This window comes from Musca domestica, unplaced genomic scaffold (assembly GCF_030504385.1).
Source record: "Musca domestica strain aabys unplaced genomic scaffold, Musca_domestica.polishedcontigs.V.1.1 11, whole genome shotgun sequence".
Taxonomy (NCBI): Eukaryota; Metazoa; Arthropoda; class Insecta; order Diptera; family Muscidae; genus Musca; species Musca domestica.
In genome coordinates, this window is record NW_026712133.1 from 12,420,350 (window position 1) to 12,435,052 (window position 14,703).

A 14,703-nucleotide genomic window follows, 5' to 3' on the forward strand; every position below is an offset into this window, starting at 1 on the left:
ATGGAATCGGAAGTTAATTTCGCGTTTTATGAGCTTCATTTTGAATAATTTTGACCGTTTGGGGTGGTACTAGAAAGAGTGGGTCGATATATTCCATCTTCACACAAGACCCTGGGTTAATACAAATATTGTGATGTGAGCGATTTGAAGACAATCAGACTCTTATATCACATTTTATAAGAGTTATAATTATTCAAAATGTTGACCCTTTTGTGGGGGAGGTACTTGATGGAGTGGACTGATATTGTTATTTTCGCACCTGACGAAGCACTGAGGGAAATATTAGGATTTGCAAGGTTGGAGCAAAATCGGATCATCTTTTCTCTTTGTGCAGTAAAATATATTTTGAAAATTTCGAACTTTTGTGGGGGAGGTACCAGACCAACAGTGGACCGACATTTCCCATCTCCGAAATCGATCTAAGATTGACAATAATATTACTTTATACCAAATTTGGACCAAATCGGATACTCCCTTCGTGAGATATGGTGCGCACCAACCAGACGGACGGACATTGCTAGATCTACTCCAAATGTCCTGAAACAGATTTGGTTCAAAGAGATCTAGGATCTAAAACCGTTATTTCGATGAGGCACGTTTGACCGTATCAAATGATATATACTCTCTCTAGCCATATGACTGAGGATATAATAAATGGTTTACCGACCTCGATTCAGAAGTAGTCCATTGTTAGGCGTTCTGTGTAACGTGTGGTGTCGTCTTGTGGAAACCACATGCCATGCAGGTCAAGCTCTTTCAATTTTGGAAAAAATGTTGGATTTCATCTAACGGTAGCCCTCACCATTCAAAGTTACATTACGATTCGCAGCATCTTTGAAGAAGTACGGGGTGATGTTGCCGCCAGCGCATAAACCCCAGCCATTGAGCCAAAAATGAGTTAAGACGCTGAACATTTAGAATTTTGAAAATAAAACGTGTTCCAAGATTTGTTCATTTGTGAGACGATTCATGGTAAAATTATAGACCAAACTGAAGATGTTTTCAAGTGAAACAAAACACAAAACGTGCGTAAGCTACTTAAATAAGTGTTTCTAATATGAAAATAGCTAAAAAACGCTCTTTAAAAACAATCCTTGAAAAAAATTTTCAATGTTGGTCTATGTTTCGATACAGCCCTTACCTTATGATTTTAGCTATTCCGACGGTCTTGGCCATATTTTCCAATCGATTTGATTTCAAATAGTTTCTCAGAGCATGGAAAATCTCTTTGTTGTCAATTGAAAAGTAGATCCATGTAGGTGGTTGTAGGTCAGATATATAAAAATTTCTCGATTAAATTTATTTCGAGGGTCTTGATGAAAATTTCCAATTGAATGGGCTTAGAATTTTGGGGGATATAACACCTCTTCTACGAGAAATCGTTCCCGATATCGTCCATTTTCTCATTGACTTCTGCGTGATAGTGCCTAGTTTGGGCAATATCTGTACTTAACACCGGTACCAAAGGGAGTGTGTCAAACTATCCCTTATGAATACTGGATATAACCTTATAAGTTGTGCGAAGTACAAAAAAGAGTGGAGGATCTATTCAATTCTTTTCGGAATCTGAGTCTTAGGTCTTACATTGATGTTCCCTTAATTTTTAAGGAAATATGTTATTTTATTTGCAGGTTTTTATCTTAATTTCCAATCATTACAATGTACTAAGTATAGAGCGAATGGGATAATCCCTTCGGGAGCTGATGCATGCCTTAATCAGCCATACAGAAAAACGGACGAATATCGACGCTAGATCGATTTCAAATATCATAAAACGAATTTCGTTCAAAAAGACGTGTGGAGTACAACCTATCAAATTATAGATACCCTCAGGGCTGTGCTTGAAGAAGCAATAAGAAGAGGAATGTTATACACCATGTCGCAGTTATTCCACTTTAGTTTTTTGTCTCAGGCAGGGACCCCAATGCAAATATATTCTACATTTAATGGATATAAGGATTTTAGTCTGGTTTTCATGTAAAAGAAGACCCTTAAAAATGCCTAATTTAAATGTAGACTTACATTTTGTACTCAAGTGGTTTCCATATAAATCGTATTCGTTCAGGTTTATTCGTTGCTCGAGCAGACACTTTTGCTTGTGTCGGGGAGTAATCTCACCCCCAAACGCATTTCAGGATTCCCCTATTCCCCATTTCATTCATTAATAAAACAATTTTTTTTTTGCTATTAAAATTGTAGGTGTCGATATTTTCGATACATTTCCAGAAATGACACACACACATTTATACATTTTAAGATTTGTCGATAGAATTCGGTAGCCTCATTAATTTCATTGCTACGTTATCTAGTTACTATGGCACTGTGCGATACTAAAATAGATATTTGAAAGATGTGTATCTAAATCTCAAGTGGTCTTACTGGACTCATAACAGAACAGAAACTCGAACATTTTGAATTGCATGAAACGGGAGAACAACAACAACAACAAATTAATTTTTCCAACATTAATTACAGAGCGCCATCATCCATGGTCAATGTCAATGCAAAAGGCTTGTTAAACAATTTCTCAGCAACATTATTCGATTTAATTATTTCCATAGCTATCGACATGCAAACACACCCACACACACATACAAGCATATGGACATTTTTGTTTTAAGGGATGGGTAGGATGATGTGGGTGGGGGAAGGGTTTGATTAAATAACTAATTAACATTTCTAAAGCTTCACCGTCTCGGTTACCAACAAATGAGTGGCAATACATTTGTTAGATGTTTACATCTGTGTTTTGAAGGAGGTTGAAATTAATGATTTGCTCATGTTCTTTTTTTGTTTGGTTGATTTCGAATTCGATTACATGCATATGAGTCATTTTATGCTGTCGTATAAGGCTTGGTAAAATATTCAACATGAAAGGATCCTCTAAAAACAAGAAATATCATCGAAATGTCATATATCAGTAAAGAAATCAGAAAAATTCATTACAGCTATGGGAGACTTTAACGTCAAATCAGATGAATCATATATATGTGGAAGCTGTAGTTATATCTGAATGAATTTTCACCAAATTTGAAATTTGCTTCAAGAATGCATTCTATTATATGTGCCAAAGTTCAAAGTATGTGGGCTAATATTGCACAATAAAAAAGAAAGCAGACGATGGTATACATGGGAGCTATATCTAATTCTGAACCAATTATAATTTCAATAGGTTTCGTCCTTGGGTCAAATAAATTAACTATGGATCTATCTCGTTTCATTTTTCCTGTTGCAAACAAATGCACAAATATATAGTATCCTATACCACAATGTGGTGTAGGATATTGAAAATGTCGCATTTTTGGCTCAATCAGTACCCAAATAAGCAGAACTGCCTATTTTGGAGTGAAGATAGCCAGATGCATTGTGAAAGGTACCAATGCATCCAGAAAAAGTCACGGTTTGTTGAGATTTTTGGTCTGGTGGCTTCATTTACCGTACTTCTTGAAAGATAATGCGAATCGTAATGTAACGGTGAATGGTGAGTGCTAACGTGACTGTGCTCATGCCACACAGCACGCGTAACAATGAATTAGTTCGAGTTCGGTGAATATTTTACTTTAGGAACCAGTTAATTGTACCACTAGATCGTACAATTTAACGCTATGGCGTCACAGTTACGAACTGATTGCAGCGGAATAGTGTGATCACCCGTCTCTGGGGATCTTCGGATTCCACGCGGTCAAAAAAGAGACTAAAACAAAAAGCAATCGGAGAAGAAGGTAAAGAGAGAAAAGATCGTGAGCAGATGTGCGTGCCTCTGGTCGAAGGTATTGCTACAAGCCCACAGTCTTTGTGCAAAAAGAATAGTATACAGCCTGAAGAGTACGCTCGACAGGTAGTGCCTCAGACTCTGAATCTGGCAGCAGCAGCAAACATACTACTGTTTCGCGAATCCCAACAAAGTAGGAGATGCACAAAATGATGGAAGAAGTGTGAAGCTCACAACCAAAACGAAAAAGTTGTCTGGGGCTCAACTAAGGATGCAACGGACGATAAAAAATGCAGAGTCGCAGAATGCTCGAAAGGGGGCTACGAGTGCCACCCCCCTCCATTGGAGTCAGGGAAGAGTATCAGCTTCCCTTAGGAACATAACACTGCGAAGCCGCCGCGGCCGAACTTTGAATACTCTCCACCATTTGGGACGAATTAGTAAATTTTCAAAAAAATAAATTTTTAAAAAATTCTGTTAAAATCTTAAAAATACCGAATATTGGAAATTGCTGATATATGGGGGATATACGATATTGTAGACCTATATAGAAAGTTCTCTTTCAAGGGGTAAAGTGCTCACAAAAAACTCCTTGTGTAAAATTTCAGACAATTCCGTTGAAAAATTTGGCTGAAATCATCAAAATACCGAATATCGAGGGTACCGTTATGTGGGGGCTATACGATATCGTGGACCGAGCCCATCTTCGAACTTGACCTGCCTGCAGACAAAAGAGAGATCTGTGCAATTTTAGCTTCCTATCTTAATTCGTTTTGACTGTAGCGTGATTACAACAGACGGATGGAAAGGGCTAAATCGTCTTAGAATATTACGCTGATCAAGAATATATATACTTTGTTGGATCCAAAATGATTATTTCGATGAGTTACAAACGGAATGAGGAACTTAATATACCCTCCATACTATGTATGGTGGAGGGTATAAAAAAGAGCTTCCCACCTTCAAGTGCTCCGGGAAGACCCAATCAAGCACTGTAATAAGAATCTTTTAACCGAGGGCGACGAGGTTGGCCTCAACACCGAAAAGTGAGCCCAGCCGCGAAATCGACTGCTAAGCCTGGGGTTTTTAAGAAGAAATCCCTGACCCGACAGAAGAGGTAGCCGTCCGGGGAAACTGATAAGAAGCCACCATCTTACGCAAAAGCAGCCAGCAAATATTATAGAGACGAAATGCACTACACATTGATCGACACAACAAAGGTTCAGGCAATTTACGTAAAGACGATGACGATAAAGGAAATGGCCAACAATAAAATTTTGGATCACATAATGGAAGGCGGTGATCCAATTTCCATCATGAGTAGCGGCATAAAAGACGACAAATTGTTCTTTAAGCTTGCTACACATTCAAACATTGCCGCCCTAAAGGAGATTATCGGGAAGATAAAACTCCGTAGGAAAACGGCAGCCTCCAGCTGGCGAGGAAAAATATGATATTCCTCGCCTGACTAATTCGACGGTATACGTCAGAGGTTTTGGCAGCAAGTTCGAGACTGAACGTTTGCTACAAGTCTTTAGAAGACAAAACAAGACCTTGGATGTGAAGATATGGGAAGTATTCCACAGGTAGTAGGAGGAAGATATCACTCTCCTTGTGATTGGAATTGACGATCTCTCCATGGCCATTCTGACATGGCCATAGACTAAGGGCAAAGCTTTTTATGTCTCAAATACGGTCAGATTGAAGATCAACAAGGTGAGAATCGGCCTAGGTGATGAAATCAGAAGCGACAGCGAGGAGAAGAAAGAAGAGCCCCAAAGTAACACAAAACAGGGATTCAAAAAACCATCAGCGACTCTCAAGAATCCCGTCTACAGGAGGATCATCCAGATCAATCTTCATCGGAGCAAAACTGCAACTATAGCTCTGATGGAACTAATTAATACTTTGTATTAATTCAGGGACCTTGGGCTGTTAAGAACAAGGTCTCTGGATTAACTGTTCTATGCCAGTACAGGGTCATACCGAGAACTTGTATAATATGTCACAAAAATTTATGTTTTCTTTTCTCCCCAGAGTTGTCAACATCGGACGCAATAGTACTGAAGAAGGGGAATGGCAGCATATCTAGCGTCAATATACCTACCGTTCGACTACGTCGAAACTGCAGCGGCTGGTGGGTTAGCTAAATACTAACGACCTAATAATTCTTAACATTGGGAGTGAAGCAACCTTTGTAAATAAAATTAGGAGGAGGTTTTAGACATTACTTTTTGTTCAGTTAAACGAGAATCAGAATTGGAGGGTTTCGGATGAACACTTCTTTTCGGATGATCGGTATGTAAGATTTGAACTAACACGGCCGCCGCCTAATCCAATAAGTTTTCTGGATGAAGTTTGAGAGATTGGTAAAAGAAAGGCTAGGGAAAGGGAACTTTGATTGCGTAAGTAAGGATGAAATAGACAGGGATGTCAATAGGTTAATCGCACAACTATAAATTTCTCTATTGATTAAAGCCACATGGCGCCTGCTTAATTATAATGAGATGCAACCAGATGACACTTAAAGGTGGACCAAGCATTGCGGGTCAGTCCTACTATATTAATCAAATTTCAATACATATTTTTTAATCTTTTTTTAATGGTAAAAAAATAACAGACTTCTACTTAAGTGACTCTTTACAATCAACTTTTATCGTTTAAAGTGCAAATGTCTGTGTGGAATTTTTGGGAACGCATGGTATTTTTTTTTTTTTAGGAATAACAATGCTGTGTTTTCGTCCATCTAGGCGGATGAGGAAAAAGCTACGCTACATTGAAAACTAAAAAAAATATTTGGCCATGAATAGAAGCGTATTTTGGGAAACTATTGTAGCCAACGAAGCGATAACAATCACACCTGTCTTTTTTGCATCGAACCTCTTGCGATTTCCTAATGATGAAAGTGAGAAAATAAAAGATTTTAAAAATATTCATGATCTTGAAGGTTGTCGGTTTTTGACAGATGTATATCCTCAGCCAATGTTCGATTATTTAAATATATTTTGACTTCTGTTATTGTTGACACTCTATGGAGAAGGTTCCGAAGGAATGGGCCAATATTGTTCATTTCTTATCGGACCTTAATAAATGTGATATAAATATTGCGACGGGCCAGGTTTGGACTATATAGGTCATTTCCTTCACTTTATGTGAGATATGTTATAATTTTTAGAAAATGTTAAAATGTGCGAGAAGTACCAGATATAGTCGACCGATGTATTCCATTTTCATACTTCATCCAATACAGATAAAAATCTTGGTATGGACAAAATAACAAAAAATTCTAACATTTATATTGAGAAAAATATTTAGATACAGCAAGTTGTAAAAAATTGCTGACTTGTTTCTCAAGTTATGACAGATAAAAGTATTGAAAATTATGACCCTTTGTGGGTGAGGTACCAGAAGGGGTTCACAGATATATATAGAAGAGAGTTGGATGCTTATTTCGCTTTCTTTGAGCGTTTGATTTCTCAAAATCTTGAAGCCTAAGTGGGAAGAAGAAATAGTCCGATCTGTACCATCTTTATAAAATATCTAGTGTTTATGGAAATATTTAGATGTGCCAAGTCTGAATGGAATCGGATATTAATTTCGTGTTTTATGACCTTCATGAATATTCAAAATTTTGACCAGAAGGAGTGGACTCACATATTCCATCTTCACACCAGACCTTTGTTTAATAATAATATTATGAGGTGTGTATTTTACACTTACATCGCATTTTATAAGAGTTATAATTATTCAGAATTTGGACCCTTTGTGTAGGAGGTAATTGATGGAGTGGACCGATATTATCCATTTTCACGCCTGACCTAGCACTGATACAAATATCAGGATTTGTAAAGTTGAGCAAAATTAGATTATCCTTTCTCTTTCTGTGCAGTAAAAAAAATCTAGGCATTTTGAAGGGTTGGACCATGTTTTCAAATGACATTGGCTAAAATTTGGAATTTGGCATTCTGATCGACAAAAAAAAAACAAAAGAAATCAAAATTGGTACACGTTTTGTTCCATGTTTCCCCATATAAAGGTCTGGCCTTTTCCAGGTATATAGCGTTGAACACTTTTGGAAATGGTTATTATTTGGTATTTAGGGTTGTTAGAAAGAAGCAAATTTCTTGTAAAATGAATAAATAATGGATGCATTGAAATACATTTTAAATATTTTTATTCATTTAATATTAATATTTTTTCTTAAAAATCAAAGTCCTACAGTTTTCCGAAAATACGCTCACTGGGCATCACACACTGGGCTCAAAGAGCATCACACAAAGAGAAAAATCTCCACAAATCCACAACAGCTGTACGTACAAGTGATATCTCGGTACACACACGATTATGACTATTCCAACAACAAGTCTAGTCTACGAAAAAAGAACAACAACAATTAATCAAAAACAATGCCATAATTTGCATTCGCACTGCATTATTATTGACATGAACATGTGTTTGGTGCATTCTATCAACCCCAACATTCCCTCTCGTGGGTATGTATGTACAAACATACATATGTACAACTATGTGTTTGTTATCTTTGTTTCCCAGTAAAAGTGTCGGCGATAAAAAGGCTGATTAAGGCTAATATATATCAATTGTGGAGTGGTCCAAAATGAAATGAAAATATATATTCATATATTTCATCTATTTTGAACGGAATTCTTTTCAAGAAAACTTTAAGTTTAAGACATTGTAAAGGATGATTTTTTTCGCTTTCATTTTTTAGCAATACTAGTTTAACAGCTCACGCACATTCCGTGTTTTGTTTTACTGTAAAATATCTTCAGTTTGCTCAATAATTAAAGCATGAATTGTCTTACAAACGAATAACGTTTTCAACACTTCACAAAAAGAATCTTTAGTACCAGATATCAGATACAGCTCAGAAATAAGTGGTTAAACTTTTGTCAAGATCGGTTCAGATTTGAATATAGCTCCCATATTCATATTCATCCGATTTCAGGGTTTTGTGCACCAAATGTAATTTTGTAACTATAGCTCTTATGTTTATGTTTTATCCGATTTACTGTTGAAGTCCCTCATATGCGTAATATGCACTCCACAACAATGATATTTGATACCGGACATCAGATACTGGCCGAAAATATCTCTGCCAAATGATATCGAAATCGGTTCAGATTTTTATATAGCTTCGATATAAATCTTCTTCCGGTTATTGCTCACCATATATATTATCCTAGCTGAACCCGGTGCGCTTCTCTACCCCTTTTGATTTGATATGCATTCAAAATTTTATATAGGAATATTTGTTGGGTTAAAAGCAAATAAGACAAATTCAGTAATTTCAAATTCAAATTTATTATTGGAACCAAATTCAGCCATACATTCTGAATTTCATTGGAATCGGACATACATATCGTGTTTGGTGCATAACATACATAACCTCAACCAATTTAAATATAATTTGGCTATTTTTTTGTACCAAATTTCGTCTCTCTTTCGTCTTCATTGGAATAGGATTCGCGTTGGGTGCATCAAATATGTAAAATCGGCCGAAAATAAATATAAGAGCTATATCCAAATCTGATCCGATTTGAATATAATTTGACAAACTTATTTTTGTACCAAATTTAGTCACTCATGTCAAATTTCATTGGAATCGGACATAAGTATCGTGTTGGTGCATCAAATAAACGAAGCTACATCCAAATCTGTACCGATTTCAATATAATTTGGCAAATGTATGTTCGTATTAAATTCCGTTACACATTCCAAATTTTATTTGGATTAGAGATACATAGCGTTTTTGGTGCATCAAAGCAATTTTTTTAGACAAATTCCATTACACATTACAAATTTCATTAAAATGTTGCGTACACAGCGTGTTTAATGCATCAAATATATGGAATCGGCCAGAAATGTATATTGGGGCTATATCCAAATCTATACCGATTTGATATTCGCGTATTTTGATGATTTTTGCCACTTTACTTCAGGGATTTGTCTAAAAATTGGCATTTTTAGGGTATAATGGGTTCTAGCTGTGTGGCGAAACGTTGTATGTATAGGTCCACGTTTTGGTATAGTCCCCAAATAACGGTACCTTTCAATATTCGATATTTTGATGATTTTTGTTACATTTTTTCCCAGATTTATCTAAAAATTTAAATTTTTTGGTCATGATGGGTTATAGCTCCGGTGAAGAAACATTTTTTCGAGCATTTGTCTAAAAATTAGTATTTGTAGGTCATAATGGGTTCTAGTGGAGAAACATTGCATGTATAGGTCCACGTTTTGGTATAGCCCCCATATAACGGTACCTCCCGATATTCGGTATTTTGATGATTTTTATTACATTTTCCCACGAATTTGTCTAAAAATTGTTATCTGTGGGTCATAATGGGTTATAGCTACGGTGGCGAAACATTGTGTGTATAGGTCCACGTTTTTGTATATCCCCATATAACAGTACCTCCCGATATTCGGTATTTTTATGATTTCCCACGAAAATGTCCATATTCGACATTTTAATAAAAATTGGTATTTGTAGTTCATAATGGGTTCTAGCCCGGTGACAGAACATTGAATAATTAGTTCCACTTTTTTCTATAGCGCACATATAACGATACCCACCGACATTCGGTAAATTTTTCATATTTGGTATTTTAGAAGATTTGATAATAAAATTCTAAGACGATCTAGCGATGTCCGTCTGTCTGTCTGTCCGTTTGTCTGTTGTAATCACGCTATCTTTTAAACGAATTAAGGTAGAAGGCTAAAAGTTTGCTCACACGCATAGTTTACCAGTAGGCAAGTTAAGTTCGTAAATGGGAATGACCATGTCGGTCCACGTCTTCGATATTCTGTATTTTCATGATTTAAGCGACAGTATTTACCATAATTATTTCAAATTACATATTTAAAGTTCGTAATGGGTACTACAGCCTATGACAAACATTTTTGTATGCAGGTCCACATCTTCATATAGCCCCCATATAATGGTACCTCCTGATATTCGGTATTTTCATTAGCGACATTATACACCGGAATTGTTTCAAATCTGGTATTTGAAGTACATAATGGGTACAGTCCATGGTAAAAAATGTCGCTATAACAGTTTTGATTTAAGTGGTAGTTTCCGGAAGTTTTTTGAAAAATGTTAAGTTCCCTCCAAATGGTGGAGGGTATTAAAAGTTCGTCCCGGCCGAACTTAGCTGCCTTTTTACGCGTTTAAATTGCAAGGACCGAGTCCCTTGTAAGCAGTTTAAATTCGATTAACACAATGGAGACGTTTAAACCGTCTAAAGACTTGGGGGGGTACCTTGAAATAATCTACTGATATTGAAATGTATTTATCACTCTTTTTTAACTTCTTCCATTATTTTGAAAAATTTATAATTTTGAGAGCACACATATTTTCACTAGCAGTGGATTTTATATCACTGGTTTGGCCACCTTTTACCAAATTTAGAATCACTTTCCTAAGATCTTTAAACCGACATAGAAATGGCACCAACAATGCCAATTTTATTTAAAAAAACTGTCATTTCACTTCGCTGGGTTGCATTTAAAATAAAATACATTTAAAAACAAATAAATAAAAAACCTCTTGTTAATACACACAGGTGAGTGAGCGAGTGGATAAAGAGATGTTGATAAAAAAAGGGACGACAAAGACAATTATTGTACTTACAAATAAACTTTTGGCTAAGAATGCCACGAGTGAGAGGAAAAAAAGTGGGATGTCTTTGGTTGGTTGTCAGTTTTTTTTTTTTGTGATGTTGCTGCTGCTCTGCTGCAAATGTTGTTCTGTTCTGCTCCTTTGGCCTGTGTTGCAGTTGCAGTTGTTGTGTTTTCGTTTTATTTTATTTGTTGTTTTTGTTTTTTTCTTTGTTTCTAATTAAATATGTAGTGTTTGGTAGTTGTTATTATCAAAATAAAAAAGTGCACAAAAAACGTATGGCGAAATTTTTGAGTAAAGGGTGCAGTATTAAAAAATATACTTTTATTTTTTATATTTTTTTAATCACAGATTTTTTTGTTTGGTTTCAAAACAAATTTTTGGTTGGTTTTGTAAGAATTAATTTTACTTAAGTAATTTTGAATAATCCAAATAGGTATGTTGTTGATATTTAAATAGGGCGGCCGTTACAGTGTTTGGAGATGACGGGAGGCTGTTTGTCTTTGCCTTTTAGTTTTTGTTTTGTTGTTCTTGTTGTTTGGTTCCGTTCGTTGTTTGCGAAATCGAAGGAAGTTGGACTTGTTTTTTATTATGCTCGGTATGCAGTTGTTTGGTGTGTTTCAACTCCCCCCGGAGCACCTCCAATTGGCCTGACTCAAAAAAAGATTGATTGGTCGGTTGAAGAGGTTAGAGTTTCTGCTCCTTTTTTTTGAAGTGTTGAGGTTTTCCGTTTTCTTTTTTGTCTGAAGATTGATTTTCTTTTTTCAATTTTTCTTTTTTGCTTTATTTTTCACAAAACACAACTGTAGTTTGTGTTCGGCTTTGGAACGACAAGCGAACTAGCGAGTGATGTGGTGTTTAAAGTCGCGTGTTTTGATATCGAATGTGTGTTGGCTGGTTGCCTTAATGGTTTATGAGGCTTTTTCCGAACAATTTTCACTGTTGCTGTTGTTGTTGCTGAACACTGCGTGACTCAGCTTTGGTTTGAATTAGTTGTTATTGTTGCTGTTAAGTGGTGTTGTTTCGACTCTACTTGGGAGCGTATGATGATTTCTCTATGTCCTTGATTTAAGGTAATATATACTCTTTTTTTTTTTTGAAGATAGAAGCTTAGCTGTGATGAGTAGGTATTATAATTTTTATTTTCCTTTTATATTTCAACACCAATTTCACATTTAACAAAACTCACAGATTCACGCACACACACACAGACACACATAAAACAGACAGACAGACAGCAAGACTCACACCCTTAACTTGAATGGAGCCAAATGTCTTTTGGGGTTTTCGGAAATTCGCTGTCCGTGGCAGGCTGGCAGGCAAACAACAAAACGAGACAAGAAATGAAAATGTGCGGGGTACCCCAACAAACTATAGGGGGATTCAGTGCGTACAGTTTAGATTACAGATGCCGATGTCACACATATGGTTTTTCTTTCCGTCTGTTGGTAGATAGGTATGTGTTTTCTTTTTTTTTTTTTGCAACAGATACAAGTATACTAAAAATGTAATTTAAATATCTTTTATTTCAAGTTCACTGCGTTTTTGCAAAGTGCATTACGATTTTCAATTGCCGTTTTCTGCCTCGATTTCTATCCCGTATGTATGTGAGTGTGTATTTTTTTTTTCTTAAAACTTAGCGTAGAGTTTCATAAAAATGTAGGACGTTGTTTCGAATATCTACTTTTTTCTCGATAGGTTTTACTTTGCTTTTGCGGATTCCGTTTCTTTTAAACAAAAAATAGATAATTTTTCCTTTTTTTTAGGAGTAGTTGGTTGGTTGATTCACGTTTTAAACGTCTGCAACTATTTTTTTGCTCCTCTTCTGGTTCGTTGTTCTTCTTCGGATACTGACTGGCGTTGTACTGATGTTTGGCCAAGGAGCAGATGTTGCACTATGACTCTTTTTTCCTGCTTTTTTATTTAGGTTTCTGCATGCGTGTCCGTGTATTGGCGGTGAGCATGCATGTATGACTGTGTGTGTGTGTGTGTGTGAGCAAGGGCTTTCTCTGTTGTTCTCAAAGTTTTTTTTTTTTGCTTTCCTATTCTGTCTCGTGACTTTTTGTTGTTGCCATTGCGGCTGTTTTCGTGTGGACGAACAAATGTAGTCCATTACACATTTGTAATAATGGGGCGGCTTTTTGTTGTGCTCTTTGCAAATTATCCGTGAGTGTGTGTGTATGTTTGTTTGTGTGATACCATAACAACAAATCAGCCGCCTTTCTTTTTGTTGTGATTCAAAATTATGGCAAAAGTTTTTTTTCTTCAATACTCAATGCAAATGTTTCTCTCATTCTCATTTCCCAATGTTGATTGAATGCATTTTAGAGAGAGGGAGCGAGAGAGCGTTAAGCATTACCACCCTTAAATTACAACACACGTTTGTTGTCATTGTTGTCATAATGTTGTTGGGTACACGTGTCTTGTCTGTATATTGCCGGTATTTGTGAGAGTTTGCAAGGGAGAGAGAGCGTAAATAACGTTGCAATTCATACCCTCTATTAACCCTTTAAATGTGATTTCTATCGTTGGGGAATATTTATGCAAAACAGTATTTCTAAGTAGGTATAGAGCGTTATATCCCAGACAAATACTTTGCAGTTGTTCTGAAGAAAATAAAATATTATTTTAAATGCCCAATCGATACAATCCAAACCCAATTAGTCTCCAACTTTGAGTCTGACCGTTCTTAGAAGGACCAAGGAGTCAAATAAACATCAAATTCAGAAGAAGGAAAAGAACGACAGCCCGAGATCTTAAGCTCTAAAAATAAAGATATAATATTCGAACATAGCATCAAATGCACCACTTGGGACAAAAACTTCTGAATCTAAAGTGCTACGCACACAATCACTGACACTGAAAACATTAAAGCTGTTTCGTTTGTCCTATTAATTAAATATTATTCATGCGGAGCCTGCCGTTCCCCCAGCATATGATTCGATTGTGTCATACGCTTATGACTGTCAGGTCATTGCTTCAGGCAACGTATTATTTGCTATGGCGACGTATTATTTGCTATGAGAAAAGATTCAGCTCTACGACACATCCGACATGACTCCAGGTTCTATTGGGAAGTTATTGAAGAATCCTAAAATTTCTCAAAAAACATTTTCCCAAGACTAAAATTTATGACCAAAAAAAAATATAATAATACGCATTGGGCGCCACTTGGAACAAGACTAAAATATCGGAATTCCCCACGAAAAATATATTACGTTCTAACACAACTTCGGTCTGTTTACAGTAATGCACCGAAATCCGAAATTAATTTTAACGCCCAAATATTCTAAAAAAAGTTGCTCACTTGGATCTCTGTAACGCTTTCATTGTTTCCTTTCGTTTC

At 36.2% G+C, this 14,703-nt stretch overlaps 1 protein-coding gene across 2 annotated transcripts in view; it reads right to left on the minus strand.

The window, feature by feature from the left end:
- LOC101897890 (uncharacterized) overlaps positions 1–13,256 on the minus strand; it is a 63,225-nt gene extending 49,969 nt beyond the window's left edge. Inside the window, exons 1-2 of one of the 2 annotated variants that reach the window (XM_059131183.1) lie at positions 13,063–13,256; positions 11,370–12,471 (exon numbers count right to left, since the gene is read on the minus strand). The gene's annotated coding sequence lies outside the window, so the exon portion shown is untranslated. Of the gene's footprint in view, positions 1–11,369 lie in introns of both variants that reach the window. The other variant, XM_005175828.4, reaches the window with a different exon arrangement.
- Positions 13,257–14,703: the final 1,447 nt, after the last annotated feature.